Source organism: Natator depressus, chromosome 25, assembly GCF_965152275.1.
Source record: "Natator depressus isolate rNatDep1 chromosome 25, rNatDep2.hap1, whole genome shotgun sequence".
NCBI classification, from domain to species: Eukaryota; Metazoa; Chordata; order Testudines; family Cheloniidae; genus Natator; species Natator depressus.
In genome coordinates this window covers 2,405,529-2,430,426 of record NC_134258.1, presented here as the reverse complement: position 1 = coordinate 2,430,426, position 24,898 = coordinate 2,405,529, and the positions used below count along the sequence as shown (strand labels likewise).

The 24,898-nt window shown below is 47.4% G+C and overlaps 1 protein-coding gene across 3 annotated transcripts in view; it reads right to left on the bottom strand.

Moving 5' to 3' along the window:
* MARCHF2 (membrane associated ring-CH-type finger 2) overlaps positions 1–17,990 on the bottom strand; it is an 87,778-nt gene extending 69,788 nt beyond the window's left edge. Inside the window, exon 1 of one of the 3 annotated variants that reach the window (XM_074939783.1) lies at positions 17,826–17,990. The gene's annotated coding sequence lies outside the window, so the exon portion shown is untranslated. Of the gene's footprint in view, positions 1–17,800 lie in introns of all 3 variants that reach the window. The other 2 variants (XM_074939781.1, XM_074939782.1) reach the window with 2 other exon arrangements.
* Between the last annotated feature and the right edge of the window lie 6,908 nt (positions 17,991–24,898).

Here is a 24,898-nt window from a genome sequence, read left to right as displayed (position 1 = left end):
ATTTTCTCAGCATGGTCATGGCAGGGTGTAGTGTGAAGTCACTGCTTTAATATGTATCTGACGAATGCCATCCAATAAATGAAAAAGGAAAAGCAGTTAGTATTTCACAGTTACAGTTAGTGGGGAAATAACTGAAATCCAAAGATAACATCTCCAGTGCACTCCAATTCCAATTCCAAACCCAGGTGAACAAGTTGCATGCAAAGCCAAGTTTATCCCTTTCCTGACTTCCTCAGGATCTCAACCTCCTCTACACACTCACTCGCCTCAAGAATTTCCACAGCTCATCATACCCAAACCCAGTCCTATCACGGGAACACCACAAGGAGCAAGAGCCAGGAGTGAGTGACAAGTGCTGTTTTCAAAAACACACCCTTCTTTTCAGTCACCCATAGCTTTCTCTAACAGCCCTTTGCAGCTGAAATTTTCCATGCTCAATGTCTGCCCAGAGATTTTTTTTTAAGTTTACAAAATAAGATCACCTCAGCACTTTGAGTTCTGTGAGGGTGAATAAAGGTCTCCACAATGTTACAGATGGGAGTTTCGCATACTCAACACCTAAACAGATCTGCAGCAAAAATGACTTGGTTTGTAGAGCTCCCTCAGATTTTAAAAGGGCTAAACCACGTGTGTTAGAAATTCAGCTCAGCAGTGCGAGTTACGTCTAGGATTTCAGAATTCTCACACACATACAGCGAGATTAGGTGGTTCTCAGATAAGCACTTTTTGTTTATTCATTTTATTGTAAAGCTGTTTGGGGCAGGGACTGAGCTTCCCTTTGTACATCACCCAGCACACAGTAAGAGCCACTGTGAATAAACCACAAGTAATACTTCTCCCCCTATCCCCACCCCAATATAAATCTTCAGTTGCTGGAGTCAGAACAATGGATCTGGTTCCCACTTTGTGACTGACCTGGGGCAGTGGGAGGAGTGGTTACAAACAGCCAAGCTCTGTGACTGAATGTCTATGGCAGGGGTGGCCAAACTGTGGCTCATGAGCCACAAGTGGCTCTTTTACTGTTTAAGTGTAGCTCGTGGAACCCCCAGGTCTCCCACCATTCTCCATCTACCAGAAAGGGGGCGGGAGGAGCTCTGGACCTCTGCCTTGCAGCAGGGTGGTGAGATGGGGTTTCTGAGCAGTGGGAAGGGGCGGGGGGGGGGGGGAGATGTCTCAGGGCTTCAGCCCTGCGCAGTGCACCTGCTGGGCTCGGGGCTTCAGCAGGAGCAGGGCTGAAGCCCCAAGCCCTGGCAGGTGTGCCCCGGCTCTCGAACTTCTGAAGCTTGTTGTATGCGGCTCAGAGGGTCAGTAAGTTTGGTCACCCCTGGTCTATGGATTGGACAAGCCAGGCAAATCTTTCAAAGACTACTGTTCCCTCCACCAGAAGGCTCCATGACCTACACAGGAGGGAGCAGAGGGCAAGGAGCCAAGACATCCTGAGTTCTATTCCCATCACTGACTAGCCTTAATATTTGCATGGGAACTTTTAGGCTTTACAAGAGCCTTATGAAGTAGACAGTTATTACACCTAAATGGTGAAATTGCAGAACAGAGGATAAGTGACCTGCTCAAAGTCACAGAAAGCAAAGCCAGAACGAGGATTAGAAGAGTCAGGAAATGAAGTGCTAAGGCTGGAAGCATCTTCCAGCAATGAGGAATTCTTTAGGTACATGAGAAGGGAGATTGGTGTGGACACGCTGTGCAGTACACAAACAGAGATATCTGGCACATCTACACTATGGCAGATGCACTGGAGCGATATAGTATAGCACTTTATTGGTGTAGGTTACTCCAGTTTCAAAGCGGGATAAATTGCACTGTTTCCAACCCATTTTACCTGGATGAAGTTCTTCTGTATTTTGGGAGTGGAGAAGGGGGTTGCTACCTTAGTGTATCAATACCAGAAACAAACTTTACGTTCAGGCAATGTTACAGTGGTGATTAGCGGCCAAATCCCCCTTGCCTTACTCACTTGAGCAGTCCCATTTGTGTGAATAAAGTGAGCAAGATTTGACACCTGAATACAATAAAGTCGGGAAATGTTTACGTTCCAGTAACATTAACTCACCCACGTTGCATACGTGCAGTACAGCGTTTCTGTGTGCAACGTAAAATACATTAAGAAAAGGAATACCAGTGGCACCTTTTCTTTTTGCGAATACAGACTAACAGGGCTGCTACTCTGAAACCTGTCATATACATTGTGTGCAGCATGTCCAAGTTAACATTGCCACTAGAACCTTCACTTGAAATTTGACTTTTTTTAATCCAAATTACAATTGACACCAGGGATGGGGGTGGGGTGGTGTCAAATGGTTCCAAAAATCAGTTTATTCTAACTTGAGACTGCAGACACTAAGTGCCTTAATCATAATCATGTAGTTACTGCATGGTATCACTATAGAGCAGAGTCAAGTACCTTAATTGTGCACTTCCCTACCTCAACATGCTTGGATTGCTTTTAAGTTAAACCATAACTGGGTTTCCTGATGCTTGTTTTTTGGAATAATTACAACTAACCTGTGATTTTTTTTTTTTACCCTAAAATACTGGTAATTTCATAAATCTCTGCTCTCAACCTTAAACTCCATCTTAACATGGTTTTATTCAAGAATACACTAGAAAGGGCTGCATTCTTTGCTGCAATGTAACAGTAAGAGTACTACATACATACACACAGAGGCTACAGAAGATAAAAATCAGACCCTGGCGAAAGTCAAATTCTGGAGAGTCTTCCACAGATCCCTGTGCCTTTCGGTTTCTGAAGAGGGGAAGGCTGTTTTGAAATGGTCATCACCACCTCCCACCCTGTGCAACTGATGGAGCTGGGGTAGGTCCAGACAGGTTCTCACAAAACCATGTTTCTGCAGATTCCTATAGCGCCCTGTTGCCATGTGCATTCTGGGGTGAGGAGGTTTTGGTTCATTCCTCCCCCTTATTCCAGCATGTGCACATGTGTGTGTTTCCAGACAGTCCTATGGTCACAAAGCTTCAGAACTGGTTTAACCCAACTACAAACACTGGTCCCAAACTGCTGCAGAGAGTTTTGTGGCTGTGATTAATGATTCAGGGGCATAGCTTCAAAAAACTGTTCATCAACATGACTCATCTGGCTTAGCCCACCACGTCATACTCTGAAAGCATTTGAAGAGATAGCTGGCCGGGCCCCACATACATTTATACATAAATAATTTTAATACATCTTTTAAACGCTGTTACAAACATGTACTCAGTAACACACACAAAGGAGGGATCACCATCAGGAGATTACTACAGTGAAACAAAAATGGAAGTTGCAGGAAAATACACCAGGAATTTTCAGGTCTCCAGATACTGGTTAGCTCAAACTTGTAAGTCATAAGAATAGTATGGACCCGGAATGAGCGTGCAATTGAGGAGAGCCCTTTCAGTATGAAGATAATAGTTCTATAGTGCTTTATGACATCAATCAAGTCATTAAAGCTCAGGACAATAGCTTACATTTATACAGCAAGCTCTCAGCCTGAAGGATCTCAAAGTATTTTTCAAGTACTGCAGAGCACATCCATGGTGTAATCACTCACCAGGCCACTTCTGGATTTCCTGGCTTGTGTTTATTTAATGCAACATTAAGGTTGAGAATCTAATTGCACAAGAATCAAGACCTTCACAAAGTTAAGATTCCCATCATTAACTCACTTCTTCAGGCACTGCTTCATAGCAGTAAATCACAGAAGGATAGAGCTGATCCAAAGCTCACAGAAGCCAAGAGAATAAGTGTCCCACTGACTCAGTACACTTTTTATCAAGCCTTAGCGAAGGAAGAGGCTGTGCCAGCACTTCTTGCAGGCTCCAGAGGCAGACTTAATGCCATAAGCTACTATATTTTTTCAGCAAGGGCTATTTGCCTCACTCATGGAGTGAAATTTCAAATAGTCATAACAAATTACTCCAAAATCAGCTTCATGACCTTCTGAAGAGATAGCAAGCACTTTAGGGCAGGAACTGTCACTTTCTAAGTGTGTGTATATCGCCTAGCAATCTGGTCTGGCTGGCTTCTAAGAGCTGCCCCAGTGTTAGTGTTCAATAGTAATAAAATTAGGCCTGCCTATCTTGCAGTGGGGACAGACGACTACAACCTGTAGTTCCTAGAGAGGCCACTGTAGAGATATGTTCCAGAGAATGTTTGAAGACTTGGTTTATTTAAATTCTGGTCAGGCTTCAAATGAGCTTGTTTTCCAAACACAGATGAAGACAGTCTTCCAAAGAGAGTACACTCTTAAAAAGATTTGAAAAACTAACTTGTCAAGCTCAAGGCTTGGCAGGATTTGATTTGCATTGTATTTCAGTTTTTATGGGCAATACTGATCATTTATAATCAATACATTTTGTTACCAAACAGTTTGAAACCTACATTTAGAGATTTTTTCCAAATTACTTTATTTCAGTCTATTTCATTTACTTGATTTCAATTGTCTTTGTTTCTGGAAACTAGCAGCTGCCTGCAGGTTGCAGGGTATTTTACCACTGCCCTGTCACAGAGCTTGTAGTGCATATTTACACACAGCACTCTCTTTTGCTCTTCAGTTTGGAGCCTACTGGGTATTCACACAGTGTACGCTTATTCCATAGAGGGAAGAGATTTTCTTGAAATCACCTTATATTTATATTGGTGGCTATAGCACAACCCTCTCCCTGGATCAGTTTTTTGGGGTGCAGTCCAAATTGATAAATACTTACATTTACTAATTAAAACTGCACCAAATGGAAACTGTCTCGCTAGAAGAACTATGCAGACATTACTATGGTTCCATAATAATTTCAAAACAGTTACAGTTAACTAAGTATTTTAAGTGAACCAGACCTATTGTCTTCTCTTTGCATAACACTATTTAGATGCCGATAGGCCTTCATCTTCATAAAACATGAGCAGAGTACTGTTCAGTTGTCCAATCACGTTCACACACCTGTAGTTAATATGTTTACAATTTCCCAACATAGCAACACACATTCATCTATTACTGTTCCTAGCTAGATATACAGAATGTTAGGAACCATTAGCAAAGGGACAGATAAGAAGACAGAAAATATCATAACGCCTCCATATAAATCCATGGTATGCCCACATCTTGAATACTGAGTGCAGATCTGGTCACCACATCTCAAAAAAGATATATTAGAATTGGAAAAGGTACAGAGAAGGGCAACAAACATTATTAGGGGTATGGAACAGCTTCTGTATGAGGCGAGATTAAAAAGTTTGGGACTGTTCAGCTTGGAAAAGAGATGACTCAGGGCATGTCTACATTTACCTCCAGAGGGATCAATCCAGCGGGGGTCGATTTATTGCATCTAGTGAAGACGCAATAAATCGACAGCCGAGCACTCTCCCGTCGACTCCAGTACTCCACCTGAGCGAGAAGCGTAGGCGGAGTCCCCGGGGAGCATCAGCAATCTACCTATCGCAGTGAAGACACTGCGGTAAGTAGATCTAAGTATGTCGACTTCAGCTACGTTATTCACGTAGCTGAAGTTGCTTAACTTATATCGATCCCCCCTAGTGCAGACCAGGCCGAAGAGGGGATATGATAGAGACCTATAAAATCACAACAGGTGTGGAGAAAGTTAATAAGGAAATGTTATTTACTCCTTCGCATAACACAAGAACTAGGGGTCATACAATGAAATTAAAAGGCAGCAGGTTTAAAATAAACAAAAGGAAGTACTTCTTCACACAATGCACATTCAGCCTGTGGAAACTCATTGCCAGGGGATCTTGTGAAGGCCAAAACTATAACAGGGTTCCAAAAAGAACTAGATAAGCTCATGGAGAATAGGTCCATCAATGGCAATTAGCCAGGATGGTCAGGAATGCAACACCAGGCTCCGAATGTCCCTAGCCTCTGTTTCTCAGAAACTGGGAGTGGATGACAGGGGATGGATCACTTGATTGACAGTTCTGTTCATTCCCTCTGAAACACCTGGCATTGGCCACTGGTGGAAGACAAGATATTGGGCTAGACGGACCATTGGTCTGACCCAGTATGGATGTTCTTCTCTAGTTGTACCTATGCCAACAGATCTATACCAGCAGAGGGCTTATTCCCCTTCACCTAGCAACATAACTATGCTGAGAAGATGGAGGATTTTATAGTAGGACACAAAATTAAGCCAGGCTGTGCCAGCAGATTGCAAGTTTTGACAGTAGAACTTTCTAGTGTAGGCCAGGCCTAACTTCCCCTCAACTTCCTCTTTCTATCATACAATCTCCTTAATGGACTGCTAGGGATCATGGGATATGTAGTTTGCTGCTGCTGTGCACTCACAGGTTTCAGAGTAACAGCCGTGTTAGTCTGTATTCACAAAAAGAAAAGGAGGACTTGTGGCACCTTAGAGACTAACCAATTTATTTGAGCATAAGCTTTCGTGAGCTACAGCTCACTTCATCGGATGCATACTGTGCAAAGTGTAGAAGATCTTTTACACTTTGTGTGTATATTATCTGTGTTGCAGTAGAACCAGGAGCACCAGTCTTGGACCAGGGCCCAGAGTGCTAAGCTCTGTACAAACACAGAACAAAACGTGGTGGCATCTTCCCCCAGATAACAGAACTGCTTTGATCCAAGTGAGGATAGAGGGGGAGAGGTAAGTGATGCAGAATCACGGAACCCAACTTTGAGCTCCATTACCATGTGCCAATATGTGTACAATCAATTGCACAATGCATCAAGTGGCGTGACTGCCACTGCTTCCGGGGGGTGCTTTCAGAGCTCCTGCATGACTTTCCAAGGCCACACAGACCTTGATGCCTACCCCTGTCTATGAGTCAAAGCCAGTTTTCCTGATTATCTGCCGCCTACTTCCTAACTCCCACACCAAATCGCCCTCCCTTCAGGTTTTTAAAGGGGCCACAGGAACTGCTCTGGATCTTACAATATCCATATTTGATTGTGTGTGCTGCACTAATGTCTACAGCAGGTCCAGTGATCTTCAGAAAGTCCACAGGGATTCAAAGCTGAGAGGTGGAGTTGGAATCATGGTGTGAAACTTTGGGAGCAGGGTAGTAGCAGGAAGCCAACTTGTGGCAGATTTTTTGGGAGCCAGTAGGGCCATGTGGAGCTCCTTAATGGAAATTCACTCATTACTCCAAGAGTAAGTGCTACGAGCTTGGAATGGTTATACGTATTTTTCACACATAAAGAAGTTGAATCACTGATATTAAATGCAAAAAACTTAGTTCAACCTTATCTTTATAATGTAACTATACATCCACACACACTCTAACCCTGTAACCTTAACAGTGCATAACAAATTTATGTCTTAAAGAGTCAATATTAAGGCTGTCCATACAAACCTTACCTCAGTTCCACTTTGTGCATGTATCACGATACAAACTGCATGATCACATATTAGTTCTCAGATTCAATATTTTCTTTAAATACACTTGTATAGCATCTTGTACTACCCATCTATGCCAGATTGACTGAAAGTAATTTAAAATGATGAGTACACAGAAAAACATAAGTCATGCTTCATCTGCTGTATAAGAAGCAGCAAAAAGTATTAAGTGTTAGCATACACAGGAAATTACCATTGACTTACAATATTAACACTTTTCATAAGCCATGTACCAATCATCTTTCATTAACACATCTGTCTTTATACAACTACTATTTAATACAGTAACCAAAGGAAAACAATTTTATGTCAAAACTTTTTTGGAAAGAATTTAGTTTTCAATTTATTTACATCTGTCCTCTTAAGAACATGCCAATGACTTTTAAATCAGTAGCCAGTGGACCATATTCTACAGTACAAGGTCCCTTTGCCAGGGTACCCCCAGGGCTGTGCACCAGCATTCTGCTCTCGGGCTATGTGGCTGTCCCTGTACACCTGCCCAGTCTCAAGAGGCTCAGGCGGAGGCCTGAGCCCCAGATAGTCCAGCCCTTCCAGGGGTTGTCACTAAACACAAACCAATTGCCTCTCAGATGTGGTAAAGTTCTCTTCTGGAAAGCTGGGGGCCCAACTAGGCTCATTGGCTAGTGTAAAGGCATCACAAGTGGATCCACAACAGGTCCGCTCTTCCTCCCTCCTGGGAGGGGTCACCAGGCAGTGATCAACTGAGCAGTTTTTAATCTTTAGTCAGCCCTTGCTCCAGGAGCTGAATACTGGAGACCTTCTCTTCTCAGAAGTGTGCCACTGACTGGACTGGGCTTTTAAGCTCTTCCTTCAAATTCTGACATTTCTCACAGGTGTGCTGACAGGGCAGGGCACCCTTAGCCATGGACAGTGCATGAGCCCCTGCTTCGGGGAGGCTAGCCATGAGGCCTCGCCCCTTCCACCCGAGCCAGATTCCACCCCGCTCCCCTCCCCCCCCCAATGCCTGCCAGAGCCCTGAGCGCACAGCTGGAGGAGCCACGGCCGAACAGCCCTGGTCTGCTCGCTGGCCCCAGCACCAGGCCGCTCGCTGGCCCCAGCCACCTGCTGGCATATGGCTGGAGCTGAGCTGGCACCAGCTTTGGGAACAGGGCGCAGTGTGGGTAGGGCCAGGGCTTGGCTTAGGAGAGGCTTAGCCTCCCCTGGCCTATTATTCCTCCTGCCTATGCCCTGAGCTCACATTAGCTTGTTAACTCTGTGTTGCCCAGTGTGGGGTTTGTACACCCCACCACAGCTAGCAATGAGATCACCTATTGGGACTGACCAGGTGGTCACCTGACAAAGGGCCTGGAAGGTTAAAAAAGGACAGGACCTCTTTGCTCCTTCAGCTTTAGCTGGTGAAAATGGCTGAAGAGAGGAGCTGCATGTAGGGCCCAAAGGGGAAGCCTGCTCCTCTGAATAAAGAGAACCTCCAAGGACTCCAAGGGAAGGGTGAGCTAGCCAGGGGCACTGCATTTAGGATGTTTGAAGTTTTCTAAATGATCTGTACTCTCTTATGCTTTATTTGTTAACTAAAGAACAATGCTGTTAGACTCTTTTATACAGAATTCTGTGCGTGTTAAGTGTTACTCCTACCACCAGCCCCCCCGAAGAGGAGAGACAGAAGGCTCACACCTTGGGTGGTGTTCTGTGAGAGACTGTGTTTAAGCTACAGGAGAAGTTTAAGGCATCAGCACTGGTTCCAGGGACTGGGCAGAGGAACCACATGGTCTAAACTCTCAGAATGGGGGGGGGGGGCTAGACAGGGGCTCTGCATCCCAAGTGTGTGCCCCGAGACCCAAGACAGGGACAGTGCCTGGGCTCTGTTCAGAGTCCAGATGCTAAAGGCAGATGGGTATTCAATGGTGGATCCCTTCACAGCAATCTGGAGGGCTGCCAGCAAGGGGAACCCGATTTGATCTGTGGCATCTTTTCTACAAACTTAGACACACATGTATGATACTATAAAGATAGAACATGAGATCATGCAACTGAAGATTGTTACAACGCACATGTGCAACAGAGAGCTACAGTTTCGTGTTCAACCTTAACATTAGCACTTCCTGAAATAAGTTCTGAACTGTGCAACACTAGTGTTCACTAAAAGGTTTGTTTTGCATTTAATTAATCTGAGGGTGCTCCCGTGAACTGGATAACAGCCAACCTCATTCTCTGAGCTTGTTCAGCCAAGAAGCGTACTGATACCTTACAAAAAAGGAAAGCCCCTCAAGTATACTTCTTTTTTAAAAAAAAGCTTAGCCACACAGACAGTTACCCAAGCATGCATGCTGTGAAGTCTGGATTAGGATACACATACATGGTATGTATCCTAAAGATGGCTTAGCCATCTCCTGCACTTACAGGAATCACAGACTCCTTTCATCATTTGTACCTGCTGTGGCTCCCTTCGACATCCACAACCCCATCTCTCCTGTGTTATTCCAGTTCAGTCCACTGTGTCCAATGGACCCAAGATCAGAGGAGTCTGGGGGAGAAGATTCCATCACATCTCTACTATGGTTCTATACTGTAGAACAGGGGTCGGCAACCTATGGCACGCGTGCCAATTTTTAATGGCACTCTGCTGTCTGCCGGGGACAGCAGCATGCAAATAAAAATCCTGCCCGGCCCACTCTTCTCCGCCCACTGTTCTCTCCTTGCAGGGCAGGCAAGCTTCCCCCTCCCCCCACCTCTTCCCCCAGCGTGGGGGGTTCCTGCCCCTCCTTTTCTCCCTCCCTGCGGCTGATCAGCTGACGGCCCTTGCTACCGAGGGGGAGAGGGAAAAACGGAGCCGCAGTGCGCTCTCTGCTCCGAGGACCTTGGGGAAGGGGGTGGAATTGGCATATCCCCTCCAGACCCCTGCCATGAGCCGCTCAGGGCAGGGGGCTGGGAGCACCCCCACGACCCCAGCCCACACCCCCCAGCCCTCTGCCCTGACCCCTGAACCCTCCTCACACACACCCAGCCCTCTGCCCTGACCCCTGAACTCTCCTCACACACACCCAGCCCTCTGCCCTGACCCCTCCTCACACACACCCAGCCCCGTGCCCTGACCCCTGCACCCCCCCACAACCCCAGCCCTGACTCCGGCATCCCCCACACATACCCAGCCCCCCCCAGCCCCCTGCCCTGACTCCTGCACCCCCCACATCCCCACCCCCACCCCTCGCACCAAACAGGAGCTCCTGCACGCGCGCGCGCACACACACACACACACACACACACACATATATTCCCACCTGCATCCCTCACACCAAATGGGAGCTGCCCAGGTAAGCACTACACACCCAAACCTCCTGCCCGAACCCTAAGCCCCCTCCCTCATTCTAGCTCCTGGCCAGACCCTGCACCCCAACCCCCAGCCTGCTCCTTCACCCCCAGCCCTGTTCTCAGTGCACTCCCACCCTCATCTCAGTGCAGAGAGAGGAAGAGAATGGGCCAGAACCAGGGAGAAAGTAGGTACCTACTCTATGTGGACAGGGCTGAGACCCCAGACCGGCAGCGGGCTGAGCAGGGCCGGCAGCTGGGACCCTGGCTGGCAGGGGCCAGCGGATGGAACCCCAGCCCGGCAGTGGGCTGAGCCGCTCAGCGACCTGCTGGTCTGGGGTCCCGGCCGCTGGCCCCGCTCAGCCCGCTGCCGGCCCGGGGTCCCGGCCACAGGCCCCACTCAGCCCGCTGCCAGCCTAGGTGAATGGAACCCCAGGCCGGCAGTGGGCTGAGCGGGCCGGCGGTGTAAGATCAGCATTTAAATTTAATTTTAAATGAAGCTTCTTAAACATTTTGAAAACCTTGTTTACATATGACAATAGTTTAGTTATAATAATATATAGACAGAGAGAGACCTTCCAAAAAATGTTAAAATGTAGCATTGGCACGCAAAACCTTAAATTAAAGTGAATAAATGAAGACTCGGCACACCACTTCTGAAAGGTTGCTGACCCCTGCTGTAGAGTCTGCATGTCACGTGTGTCTGAATTAATAAAATCCTGGTAAAGTGGTCTTCTGCTCTAGTAGTCATTAGAAAGTCCATAACCCGTAAGTGTATAATAAGAGTTGTTGGAGAGCTGTTCAGATTAACAGGCCTCAAAAAAGTGTTGCCCTCTTATGTCACAGTCTCCCCACCCAATAACCGTGTTCATATGACACCATCAACTGTCCTGTGAGGAAGAAGTGCCTCTAATGTCACAAACCCACCATCCAGCCATAAGTTTGTCATTGAAGCAAGGGACACAGAAGAGGAGAGGGAGCAGAGGACAGTGGTGATGGGGAGCAATACTAAACAAGTTCTCTTGGGATGGCGTACCTGCTAATCTTACAACATGGATTTACAGATTCCGAGAGTATGAACGATCAGCTGTATAAAGGGAAGACTTAACTATTCTTGATTGTGCTGGTTCTGAGCTAGGGCTGTTATGAACTTGTGACCACAGAAAAAGCCCTTTGCAGGAGCTTGTAATAGGATTGTCAGTCGGTTGGGAGGCCTAGTGGTTAGCATCCACTCAGTTGTGGGGCAGTGGTAGGGGAGCCCAGGCCCACCCACTCCACTGGACTCCAAACCAGGGCCCTAGGAGGGTCGGCAGCATTCGACCTCCGGGAATACCCTCTAAGTTACCCTCCCTGAGTAGCTTCCTACCACTGCTTCTCTCCGCTTCTGGTCGCAGATAGGGAAAAAGAAAAATGAAGAGGAAACCAAACAGTCAGCCCCAGCCAGGCTCAGCTTACAGTCCTGGTACTAGTTGGGGGATAATCTCTGGTAAATTTATGGACATCTGTGTAGGTTCTTTTATTGTTTTTAGTAGGTTTTCACTGTAATGCTTTCATCTTAAGAATAAATGTGCTTGCTTAGAAAGAGCTGTGTGGTAACTTGTGATGCTGGTGGCTACAGCTGATCATAGCCTTCAGATAGAAAGCAAGGCACAGATGCTGGGCTGTTTAAGCAGTCTGGCTTGCTGGGGAAATTACAGTCTAGGCAGGGAACTGTGCAGCCTGGAAACACTTTAGTCAGGAGAGAAAGAGAGATATGTCTCTGCCCAAGAGAGGTGATGGCCGAGAAGCTGGGAGCCCTTAAGGGACCACAGGAGGGGGAACATAGGTGCAACTGTACTCAGACTTTAAGGTCAGAAGGGACCATCGTGATCATCTAGTCTGACCTCCTGCACATTGCAAGGCACAGAACCTCACCCACCCACTCCTGTAATAGACCCATAACCTCTGGCTGAGTTACTAAAGTCCTCAAATCATGGTTTAAAGATTTCAAGCTACAGAAAATCTGCCATTTACACTGGTCTAAACCTGCAAGTGATCTGTGTCCTATGTTGCAGAGGAAGGTGAAACTGAGCCATGACAGGTAGTTCTACAAACAAGCACCTGTGTTTCTGTACTTTCGTAAGCTTGACCAATTATGCCAGACAATTCTTTGTATGCCAACAGCAACACAGTCTGACAAATGAGATTCAGTATGAGTACACAAAGACAGGAGGATACAACAGGCATACAAAACCAATTATAAGAAAAATCCTTTCAAATACAAACATAATATTTCATAGAATCATAGAATATCAGGGTTGGAAGGGACCCCAGAAGGTCATCTAGTCCAACCCCCTGCTCGAAGCAGGACCAATTCCCAGTTAAATCATCCCAGCCAGGGCTTTGTCAAGCCTGACCTTAAAAACCTCTAAGGAAGGAGATTCTACCACCTCCCTAGGTAACGCATTCCAGTGTTTCACCACCCTCTTAGTGAAAAAGTTTTTCCTAATATCCAATCTAAACCTCCCCCATTGCAACTTGAGACCATTACTCCTCGTTCTGTCATCTGCTACCATTGAGAACAGTCTAGAGCCATCCTCTTTGGAACCCCCTTTCAGGTAGTTGAAAGCAGCTATCAAATCCCCCCTCATTCTTCTCTTCTGCAGACTAAACAATCCCAGCTCCCTCAGCCTCTCTTCATAAGTCATGTGCTCTAGACCCCTAATCATTTTTGTTGCCCTTCGCTGGACTCTCTCCAATTTATCCACATCCTTCTTGTAGTGTGGGGCCCAAAACTGGACACAGTACTCCAGATGAGGCCTCACCAGTGTCGAATAGAGGGGAACGATCACGTCCCTCGATCTGCTCGCTATGCCCCTACTTATACATCCCAAAATGCCATTGGCCTTCTTGGCAACAAGGGCACACTGTTGACTCATATCCAGCTTCTCGTCCACTGTCACCCCTAGATCCTTTTCTGCAGATGTTTTATGTCTGCATAAATTAAAGAACAAAGTACGAGTTTCCAAGTTCTTTCTTTGTTCAAGAAATGAGTATGATGCAGTGACACCAGACTGAAAGAGAAGAGGAGGATGTTATATTATCTTCCAAAACCTTTGTTACATATAGTATCAACATTAAATCATTAAGAGCCTACTTGTGTAATGTGCTGAAAGCCTCCTGGAAAGAGATGAGCACCCTCAACTCCCATTGACTTTAATGGGAGTTGAAGATTCTCAACACTTTTAAGGATTAGGCCCTAGATCTGCTTAAAAATATAGTGTAGGATAAAAAATGTTTGATTCTTGTTTTCAAAAATTAAGCTAATTAACCGGGTGTTAAACATGGCGTGTATGATGGCCCACATTTTACGAGTTCATACTCTGCTGAAGAAGTGTAACATAAAACTTCCTGGGAGGGGCTAGAAATTGTTAGAATTATGTTAATTCTGGGAAAGCTACATTTTGAACAAAAATATGTAATCTCCATTTCCCTAAAAGAGGCTATCAGCATTAGGTCATAAGTGCCTCTTTCTGAAAGTTTCAGAGTAGCAGCCGTATGCATCCAATGAAGTGAGCTGTAGCTCATGAAAGCTTATGCTCAAATAAATTTGTTAGTCTCTAAGGTGCCACAAGTCCTCCTTTTCTTTTTGCGGATTCAGACTAACACGGCTGCTACTCTGAAACCTTTCTGAAGGATGTTTACATGAAAGATTTGGGGCGGAAAAGAGTCCACTTGATTCATTGTTAAAGCTCTGAGGTTGCCTGACTACACAGTTATACTAACAGTAGTAGATTATTATCAGTCACAATACTTTGCACTTGTATCACTTTTCTGAAGACCACAAACATTAAGTCTCTGAACAGCCCAAGAGGCAGATGACCCTTTTATGCAGATGAGAAGACTGAGCCACAGTGGGCTAAATCAGTGACAGAACCCCACGATTTCCAGCTCTCTGTTCAGATTGCTAGACTACACACCACTACAGGCTCAACTGTCTTTTCTAGCAGATAAGTCTTCTAGCACGTGGTCTACAACATAAGAGGTCCCAATGTTTCTTTTCAGTAAAATGCTCATTACAACAAGCATAGAATCATAGAAGTGTAGGACTGGAAGGGACCTCAACCAATCATCTAATCCAGTCCCCTACACTCAAGGCAGAACTAAGTAATAACTAGACCATTCCTGACAGGAGTTCATCTAACCTGATCTTAAAAGCCTCCCATGATGGAGATTCCACAACGTCCCTCGACCATTTGTTCCAGTGCTTAACTACCCTGACAGTTGAGAAGTTTTTCCTACCATCCAACTTAAACCACCCTTGCTGCAATTTAAGACCACTGCTTCCTGTCCTATCCTCAGAGGTTAAGGGGAAATTTTTTTCACCCTCCTCCTTGTAACAACCTTTTATATACTTGACAACAGTTATGCCCCCCCCAATATTAAATTGTCCTCCAGAATCTCAGATTTTATTTTAGAAAAGGGGTGGGCTACACTGAAAAGTTACAATGGCTTAGCTTTGTCTCTCAGGGGAGTAAGAATTCTACACCCCTGAGCAAGATAAGTTAAAGTGTGGCAGTCTTCTTCCAAGCTCTGCCCATGTGAGATCCCAGAATAAGACACCACTCAGTATAAAGTGAGCAAATACTAAAATATGACTGTGCTGCTCTCTGAGCTCCCCTGGACTCCTTAAGCTGGGTTCTTCTTTGGTCAGGCTTCAACACGCCCATGCACTTTGCTGGCCCCTTTGATTTAGTTCCTTTTTGATTGGGGGTGGAAAAGTAGGATGGTATCTTCTAAATGCCACCCCCTTGTGGCACAAGGGCTAGTTCTAAACTGGAAACTTGCTGTCCACACCAGCGTTTTTGTCGGTCAGGGATGTGTTTTTTCACACCCTTAACCGACAAAAGTTTTGCTGACAGAAGTGCTAGTGTAGACAAAGTCTTAACTACATCATTCAGGGGTTTGGATTTTTAAAATCTGAACTTTTGGAGGACAAGATAAGAAGATCGGACCAGAATAGAGAGCAATATCCATCCTGACAACTCTGAATGAACTCAGTACCACCACACATATACACACCTTAGATTGCTCTGAAACACATCTGGACACTACTTCTGAAACAGATCCTTGCCTATTCTAAGTAGGCAAAGCCAGTGAACAACAATAGAGCCATACAATGGAAATTACAACTCTTTCAGAGAAGGCAACCTACCAGGCCCCTGGAGAATGCAACAGTCTACCAGGTCTTAAAAAGCCAATCCTTGGTACCAACACACACTTCCTACTAGTGCCCTGTCTCCAGCCTTCCCCATTTAGCCATGCTGACATGGACTCTCCACAGTCAGGTTTCAATCCATGACTGGGGGGAGGGACAGCTCAGTGGTTTGAGCATTGGCCTGCTAAACCCAGAGTTGTGAGTTCAATCCTTGAGGGGACCATTTAGGGATCTGGGGCAAAAATTGGGGATTGGTCCTGCTTTGAGCAGGGGGTTGGACTAGATGACCTCCTGAGGTCCCTTCTCAACCATGATATTCTATGATTTTATGTGACACAGAGACAAGCCCTAAAAGCTAGTCAACTACCTCTTTATGGCAACTGAAAGAGAACAAACCTCAGCACTGATACTATTCAGTCTCTTTGCAATGTTCAAGGCAGTCAATTACAAGGTGCTACTGACCTTACAAGACCTATCCTGAGTGGATGGTGCAGCATTGTCATTGCTGCAATAATTTCTCCTGAACTGGCCCCAGAGCGTAGCTGCTCCCCATCCCCAAGAGCATTCACATGCACAGATCTGCAGAAATCACTGCTGCCCCTGCCTCTTTTCCCTTCAATATGAGAACTCACGGATAAGTTGCAAGATAACGTAGGCTCAATTGCCAAAAACATACCAACACCACCTAGCCTTGTATCTCCTCAGCAAACTTTATTGACTGGACACCACCAGGTGTCACACTGCCTATGTGAAATCAAACACCTGGACAAAGAGAGGCTTGCTCACACTGACCCCAGGCTAGAGCTGAAGAGCAGAGTCCACTATGGAGAACTCAAGATGAATCTTGCTGTATTTGGTGACAGAACCCCAGAGAAGTTTGAGAGAGCACTCAATTGAATTCTGACTATGCTGGAGTTTGCAGAGTGCTAAGAAAACAAGGTCCTACCCCCAGAAGTGTCCTACAATAAAAAAGCAATAACAACAGAAAGACAACACAATACTGGATACCAGAGCCCTAATCTAAATGTGAAGCTTGGAGAAACCTATGGCTTTTACTTCCCTACCTCACAGGAGTATTGGGAGAAGCAATACGTTAAGGACTGTGAAATGCTTTGAGAGCTAATGAAAAAAGGAAATGTAAGAGCTAAGCATTATTATATTACATATTTTAATCATGGAACAAAATATACTTAAGACATCACACTATTTACTTTGTAGATGCTTGGAAGAGGAGAGGTGTGAAAGCTTATCCAGCATGGCAAAGGTGGGCATGTTAAAATTCAGACCAAGTACCATTGCCAGCATTAAAGACGAAAGACCAGAACCTGAAATGGACAGGGGAACAACTACAGCTGGAAAGCAACAGTTAAACACTCCAACAGGCAGATAGGAATCCCAAATTTCCCTGGGCAACTAGGCAGACTGACAGCCTAGTAGCCTCAGGGAAATGCTGGCACAACCAGCTCTTGTCCCTTGCCCCAGAGAACCTGCCTCAGCCTCGGGGAGTTCAGGGCAGGAAGTATCTAGCTTCGACGCGAACTGACTTGACGCTGCCCCTGCCAGCTGCCCTGGGCCAGCGCAGCACCTCAGGCGGTGTGGGGAATGGGAGCAGCTTCTCCAGCACCAGTGTGGGGCTCCAGAGCCCCCCAGACCAGCCCTCCTCCAGCTAGCCCTTGCCCCCAGCATTCCCCAACTACGCAGGGAAGACGGTCCCAAGCAGAGGCAAGCCCCCGCCCCATGAGGGCAGCTGTTATCTCCCTAAACCCCCAACCCTCACATCCCCCAGTTCTCCCCAGGAGGACTCCGCCCTCGCTGCCCTCAGAGCCCTGTCACTCCTTCCCCTGCCCCCAGAGTGCCCTCCCCGCAGGGTCCCCTCCGCTCCCCACCAACGCCGGTCCCTGCTGCAGCGCCAGCCGCCCCCGACCCATCACAGTCACGCACCCGCCGCCTGTAGGGTCCCCCTCACCGTCCCAGTAGCACCCAGGGCCTATCGCACGACGCCCGTCGGGCACGACCACCGGCCGGTCCCGGTGCCCCGGGCGGAGTCTCAGCGGGGCCTGGTCCGCCCCATACCCCGGCTCCAGCGGCCGCCGGACGCCGCCTACTGCCTCCCTCCTGCTGTCACGGCGGCCGAGAATAGCCCCGCCCACACCCATACAGCCAATCAGCGCACGGGACTACACAGAAGGATAGACATCTCGCCCAATCGTCTGCCAGACCTGACTCTAGACGTCATGGCATTACCTGGACGGCTCGAGCTACGAGCAGTCTGGGGAAGAGCGTAATCCAGCCGCGGCCCGGGATGCCGAGGGGCGGGGCGGGGCCTCCACGCCTCCTTCTCCCCCCGCCCCTCAGCGTGGGGGAGGGGCTGCCTCCGGGGGCCGTCGCGGGGCGCGCGCGAGGGGCCAGGGCGCGGCCGGCCGGAGCGGGGCCCTCCCAGGGCCTGGGGCCTGGCTCGGCCCGCGCCTGGGCCCTCGGGTTGCAGCCGGGCCGGGCTCGAGGCCCAGGCAAGGCGGTCCGGCTGTGGCTGAGCTGTCGCCTCCTCCGCGGCCCCCAGACCCAGACCCGTGGGCGCTTTGGGGTCGCAAAGCTTCCCCACAGCGGAAGCCTTCCGGCCGGACAGGAGAAAGCGCCGCATGTTTGACTCGGTGCCCGAGCGCCCCGGGGAGCCGCGTTGGGCTGGTTGAGGGGGCCGGGCTGGGCTGACGGAGAAGCGCCGCCACACGGAGGCGAAGGACCCCCAGCTACTGCGCTGGTTTTGGCCGTTAGGGCGCTGCGAGGTTGCCGCTCGCCGCTCCTTGCCTCGGCCTGAGCACAGGTTTGGAGAGCAGAGGCCTCGGCGGGTAGGCATCGAGCGGGCCGGGGTGTTGGCAGAAGGTCTCCCGGGGAGCGGCTGCCACTCCTCTCTCGGAGCAGAGAACTGGCTGAATGTCAGCGGAACCGCCGAACCGTTCCTCACGGGCTGATGTTGCCTAGAGTCTGTCTGTGTGAGGCCCGGGTTTGGTCGATGCTCTGGAAGACAGTCACCGAACTCCCACTCGTGGGCCTGATGGAAACATGGAGGATGTGAGAATGGGCTGCCACACAAACCTTCAGTGGGTCTTTCCACCCCCGAGAGAGTCTAGTACCAGCTGAGGCTCTGTGATTAGTTTGGAACGACCCTGTCTATTTGGGGTCTACATAGTTCTTACTCCAGCCTGAAGACATCTGAAGTGCAGTCTCACCTGCAGTGTAACAAATATGGATGACAACGTGTGGCCCAGGAGTTGTAGGCAGGCCCTTGCAGTTGTTTGAGGGCTGTGCTTTAGAGTAGAGATCAGGCTGGTCATAGTGAAGAAGCTTTCCTTGGGGAAATAAGCCTGGTGGATGGGGAGTCTAGTGTGGCTCTGATGAAGTCTGTCCACTGGATTGGGGTTAGTGTAGACTTCCTTAGATTGATGCGAAAGCCCAGGAACTAAAATAGGGCTAGGGCCTTGGTGGTTGCTGACTGAGTCTCTTGGGTGGTGCAGCCCTGTAGGAGTGAGTCATCCAGATATGGAAAGACTGCAGTGCCCCACTGATGCAAGTGAGCCACTACTCCTGAGAGGACCTTCATGAAAACCCTCACCACAGAGAGCCCAAAGGGGAGGACACGATATCGGTAATACTCTGAGCCTATGACAAAGCATAGAAAGTGCTCATGGGAGAGGAAACTAGCAGTATGGAAGTCGATGTCTTGGAGGTCAAAGGAGACAAACCAGTCCCCTGGATCTAGGGATGACATTATGGTGGCTAGCGTTACCATCCTGAAGTGCTGCAGTAGGACATAGGTGTTCACGTTTCTGAGATCAAAAATCAGCCTTCAGTTGCTCTTTCTTTTGTGAATCAGGAAGCATTTGGAATAGAACCCTCTTTGGACAAATTTTGGGGGAACCAGCTCCATCACCCCAAAATCCAGGAAGGACTAGACTTCCTGCTTTAGGAGATCCTCATGAGAGGAGTTCCTGATGAGGGACGGTTTGGGAGTGGGGAATATAGTGGAAATGAATGGAGTATCCCCTAGCAACCACCTCCAGGATCCACTTGTCTGAGGTGATATACTCCTAGGTAGGTGGGACAGGCGGTCTCCAAAAGGGGGGAAGATGGAAGAGTTGTGCAGTAGAGGTTGTTTGAGGCTCTTGATGAGATTGTCAAAATGGTCTCTTAGAGCAGTAGCTCTGAGCCTTTCCAGACTACCGTACCTCTTTCAGGTTTGAGACCTGCTGAAATTTCTCTTTGTTGCAAGCACATATATTCCCAGGAACCACAATGGGAGCCCTTGAAACTTTAAGGGAGTGGGGCAAGGAGTCCATGGCACTGCTGAAGAACTTGGGCCCTTCAAAGGAGTGTTTTGCACCTCCTTCAGGAGGCCAGAACTCTAGAGCCAGCATGCTCACAGCATAACCACTGTGGTGGCTAAGGACAAGAAACTATGTTGGTGGCATTGAGAGCGACCTGTAGGGTAGTTTTGGTGATTAAGGGACCCTCCAAAATGAGGGGTTGAAAATATTTCCTTTGGTCTTCTGGCAAATGTTCAATAAAATAAGTGAACGATGAACAGCTGTTAAAATCATATTTTGCTATCAAGGCCTGGTAATTTACGACTCAAAATTGAAGAGCCAACAACACATAGCTCTTCCTACCCAGGAGATCTAGGCATCTGGACTCCCTGTTGGATGGAGAGGATCTGGAGCATGCTTGATGATTCCTTTCATTGATTGTGTCCATAACCAGGTAGTTGGGGCTGGGATAGGACAAGTAGTACTCCATTCCCTTGGCTGGAATGTAACAATTTTTTTTTTGCCCACTTACAAGTGGGCGAAATAGTGGCAGTCAGTTACCATGAAGTGCATGCAGGCGATAATGGTGCCTTATTAATGGGTAGGATGGTCTTGTCTTGGGAGGTGGTGTGTAAAATGTCCACCACGGTGTGACCCTGCACCCCATATTCTTCATAGTGATATGATATGATTATGACATAATTACGATGTATTTTATGCAAGATAATTCATATGAGGTGTCATTGGAAAGGTTATCATTTGCTGAATATGATTATCCTATTTGTATGCATGTACATATCTGAAGTTATGAATATTGACTATGTCTTTGCATTTCAAATGCAGAGGGTAACACCTGGGTAACAACCACTAGACAAGATGCTTTCAGACTGGATAGTTGGTGGGGAAGGGCCTATTCAGGGTAATGGGCCATTTGGAAAAAACAATAGGCCTTAGAAGAAGCTTATCTCCCACCTGGGGAGCGTTCCTGTGAATGCTCCAAATAGCCTGTAAGTAATGGCTGATATGATTCTAGAAGGACATTTGATCAGACTACATGTCAGGATTTTTCCCCAACTGGTCTGGGAACCAAACGTCCCGCCATATGCAAAAATTTATATAAGGGAGAGAGTGACATTATCTGTGGTTCTTCACTCCCCCCATAAGAAGACTCTGGGAAACACCTGAGGAGCAAAGACTGAACTGGGGGAAGTGCTGGACCCAGGCTAATGGGATTTCTAGTGTGTGAATGAGATACCTGGGGATTCCAAGCTGTAAAGCAAGTGCAGCCTGCCCCTTAAGAATCTGCAGCCTGCTTGTATCATCTCTTAGGGTAATAATCTGCTTTTCATATCCCATCTATTTAGTATATTAAGTACAGTGCAGTACAGTGTGAGAGGGAGCCCAGGCCAGTGGGTCAGGGGCTGTGTTCCCTGTAAGCTGCATGCTTGTGTGGCTGCCCAGGGGAGATTCAAATGCTGCCCAGCTGGCCAGCAGCATGTGTTCAAGTGCCCCTCCCCCCACATTGCTTCATCCTGCAGCTGCTCCTGGGACCCTTCTGCTGGCTGTGCAGAGTGGGGGAGCGGGAGGGGGGGTGCTGATGTCAGGATGGCCCCCTGCACCCCATCTCCACAGAGCAAGGGAGCGGGGATACAGCCTGTGTCAAGACTTGGAGCTGCTGTGGTGAAGGATGAGTGACTGCCTTTCTTAAAGAGACAGTGCACTGTTTCTGAGATTTCCCAAGCAGCCAGCTCACATAGTCTCTGTCTGACACTCTCTCTCTCTCTCTCTCTCTTTCACACTCACCTCCCAACACATACTTGTGGTGTTGTTGTTGGTACTTCCTGCAATGTACATACATTCTCTGTAATTTTATTCTTTCAAAGTGTGTTGTTTTAGTATTTTGACTGGTCTGTGCATTTCATAATTTTTATTTCTCTTACACTTAAATTTAATTCTTTGAGTAGTGACTTCTAAAATGCCTAAACGGTCCTGGCTGGAGTAATATCCCTATGGTAACTTTTAAAAAAATATATATAGGTTTTTTGTTTTTACTGGTGGCACAAATCCGCACATACCTTGATGCACATAACAAAATTTATTCCACAAATGGATGGAAAAAATTAGAGGGAACATTGGTCAGGGGACTCAGTGGTACCCCAGTTCCAGGTGGCACCCTGGGGGGAACCTGTGACACAGGGAATCTTGAGGCTCTGGATCTCCTCTAAAGGAATCTGGAGAGATTTCACTAGATGGTTCATTAAGTCCTGAAAGGCCCCAAAATCTTCAGTGTGGGTGGACGGTGGCAGTATTACTGCCTCTTCAGGGAATGAGAAGGATTTGTCCAAAGGGGGCAGGCAGGCCTTCATTTGGTGGCTCCTGTTCCTCTTGCATCTCATCGGATAGCAAGGGGACACATGGTACTGCAGGTGATCTTGCTGTGCCTCTGAGTGTTGTGGTCCTGACTGATTGTATTTCCTCTGGGGTAATGCTCTATAAAATTGGTCTCTGTAACATGCCCAGGGGTTCCAGTAAACCCACTGAGGAGGTGGTTAGGGGAAGGGTCCCCAATAGTACTAGTGTACAAGGGACCGAGGACATCTGATGGGCTCTGGGAAGTGTAGATTCCTAGAGGAATATGGTTATATGATGCCAAAACAGAGCCCTGTATGGAGACCTTAGAGTCTGAAGATGTCATCACTGAGTTGAAAAGGGGGATGGGGAAGGTGATGTGATATAGGAGGGTTCTGTTGTCAGATGCCAAGGTGGAACTGGGAAAGGAGCCCTTGTGGTGCTCCTTAGAAGAAAGGACTCTGGTTCCTACAAGATGAGGCTATCCTCAGGGGAAAAGAATCTGAAGGGTGCTGGAGGACTGTCGTAGCTTACAGTTCTAGCCTGAGTTGGTAAAGGAACCTGGAATGGGGATCAGTGCAGAGCTGCAAATGCTGCATGTGGTACTGGAGATGCTGATGAGACTAAGTCTCTGAGCTTGGAGAATTGATGCTCCGAAGATGGTACTGGGGAGGGAGCCAAGTGCCAGTCTTGGTGGTCTCCAGTTTTAGATGCATCTTGGTGCCAAAAGATGTGAGATGCTACTGAGATAAGGGCTTCTTGGCGCTGCTTAGCTGAAGGCTTCTCTGGTTAGGACTTCTTAGGTGGTACAAAAGCTTCGGTACTGGCATCAGCTGGAGCCTCAGTGGGACACATTATGGGATCTGAGGTCTCCCAAGAGTCAGCTTGATGAGGTGACCTAGCCCTCTTTCTAGAGTCTCTGGTCTTCTTACTTTTAGAGGTCTTCATCTCTGGAACCACCTCTGAGGCTCCAGAAGTCAGCAGAGTGGCCTCAATCTCTCAGGCTAATGTTCAGGGGTGCAAGTGAGTGGACCCCACTGAACTAGGGAGTGTTCCACTAAGAGGACCTTCAACCTAACCTCTCTATCTTTACGAGACCTGCCTTTAAACCCCACAGAGACTTTACACTTCAACGGGACGTGAGTGTTTCAGACAATGGAGTCAACTAGAGTGCATGTGACAGGGCTTGAACCTTGTAGTTTTAGGCATAACCCAAGGAAGTGCCAAAGCACTCAAGCAAGAAGTTTGTAGGGGGAGATACACACCCCAAGCACAATTTGTGTTTAAAACTGGGGAAAAACTAAATATGTACAGAACCAAACAATAACAAAAAGGCAGTGCAGCTGTAACACTTTGGTGTTCAGGCCAGGCCAGTAAGGGGTTGTGTCACTGCCTGCCCTGCAATTCTGAGTGCCTTAAATGCTGTGCTGGTGTTGCGCACAGTCGTGACACCAACAACTAGCATACAAGCATGCAGGGCGTACCCTGGCTTCCACTGCTGAATTACATCATGCAAGGTGACCCTAACACATCTCTGTGATGCTCTGTACCTTGGGGGAACACCCAGTACCCCCATGTTCATCCTTGTAAAATGATTGTGTGGTACCCAATGCAAAGTTTGTCATGTTGGGTGTCTTCAGAAGGCTTATGATGCACTGAACATTGTTGTTATGTTATAGTAATTATTACATGAAATTATAACCTATAACATTACTGTATCTAGTTACGAGGCTGAAAATGAATCCTTGTGGCTTAAAATAAGCCCAGGCAAAAACTCTCTAAGAGCAGAGAGGCAGTTCACACCTCATCAGGGCAGGTATGAGACAAACCCAGCCCAGCCTCACAGGAACAAAGGTCGCTGGCCTAGGCAGCAACAAAAGGATCTGTTAGTGAGTCACCCCCCTTCCTTTGGTCAGTTTGCAACTGTGATGAGGTAATGCTCACCTGACTCTGAAGGGGGCGGCAAACCCAGGAGGGAAGAAAGGACATAATAAAAGGGAGGGACGTTTGCCATGCTCTTCCTCTCTCTTCCACCTACATCTATAGACCTCACACCAAGCGACTGAAGGGAAAATCAAAGGGGAGAGCCTGGCTGAAGAGCAACCAGCCAGCCTGTGGTGAGAAGCATCTAAGTTTGTAAGGACATTGAAACTGTTAAGATCGGCTTAGAATGTGTTTTGCTTTTATTTCATTTGATCAAATCTGACTTTTGTGCTTTGACTTATAATCACTTAAAATCTATCTTTGTAGTTAATAAATTCGTTTATTCCACCTGAAGCAATGTGTTTGGTTTGAAGTGTGTCAGAGACTCCCCTTGGGATAACAAGCCTGGTACATACCAATTTCTTTGTTAAGTTGATGAACTCATATAAGCTTGCAGCATCCAGCAGGC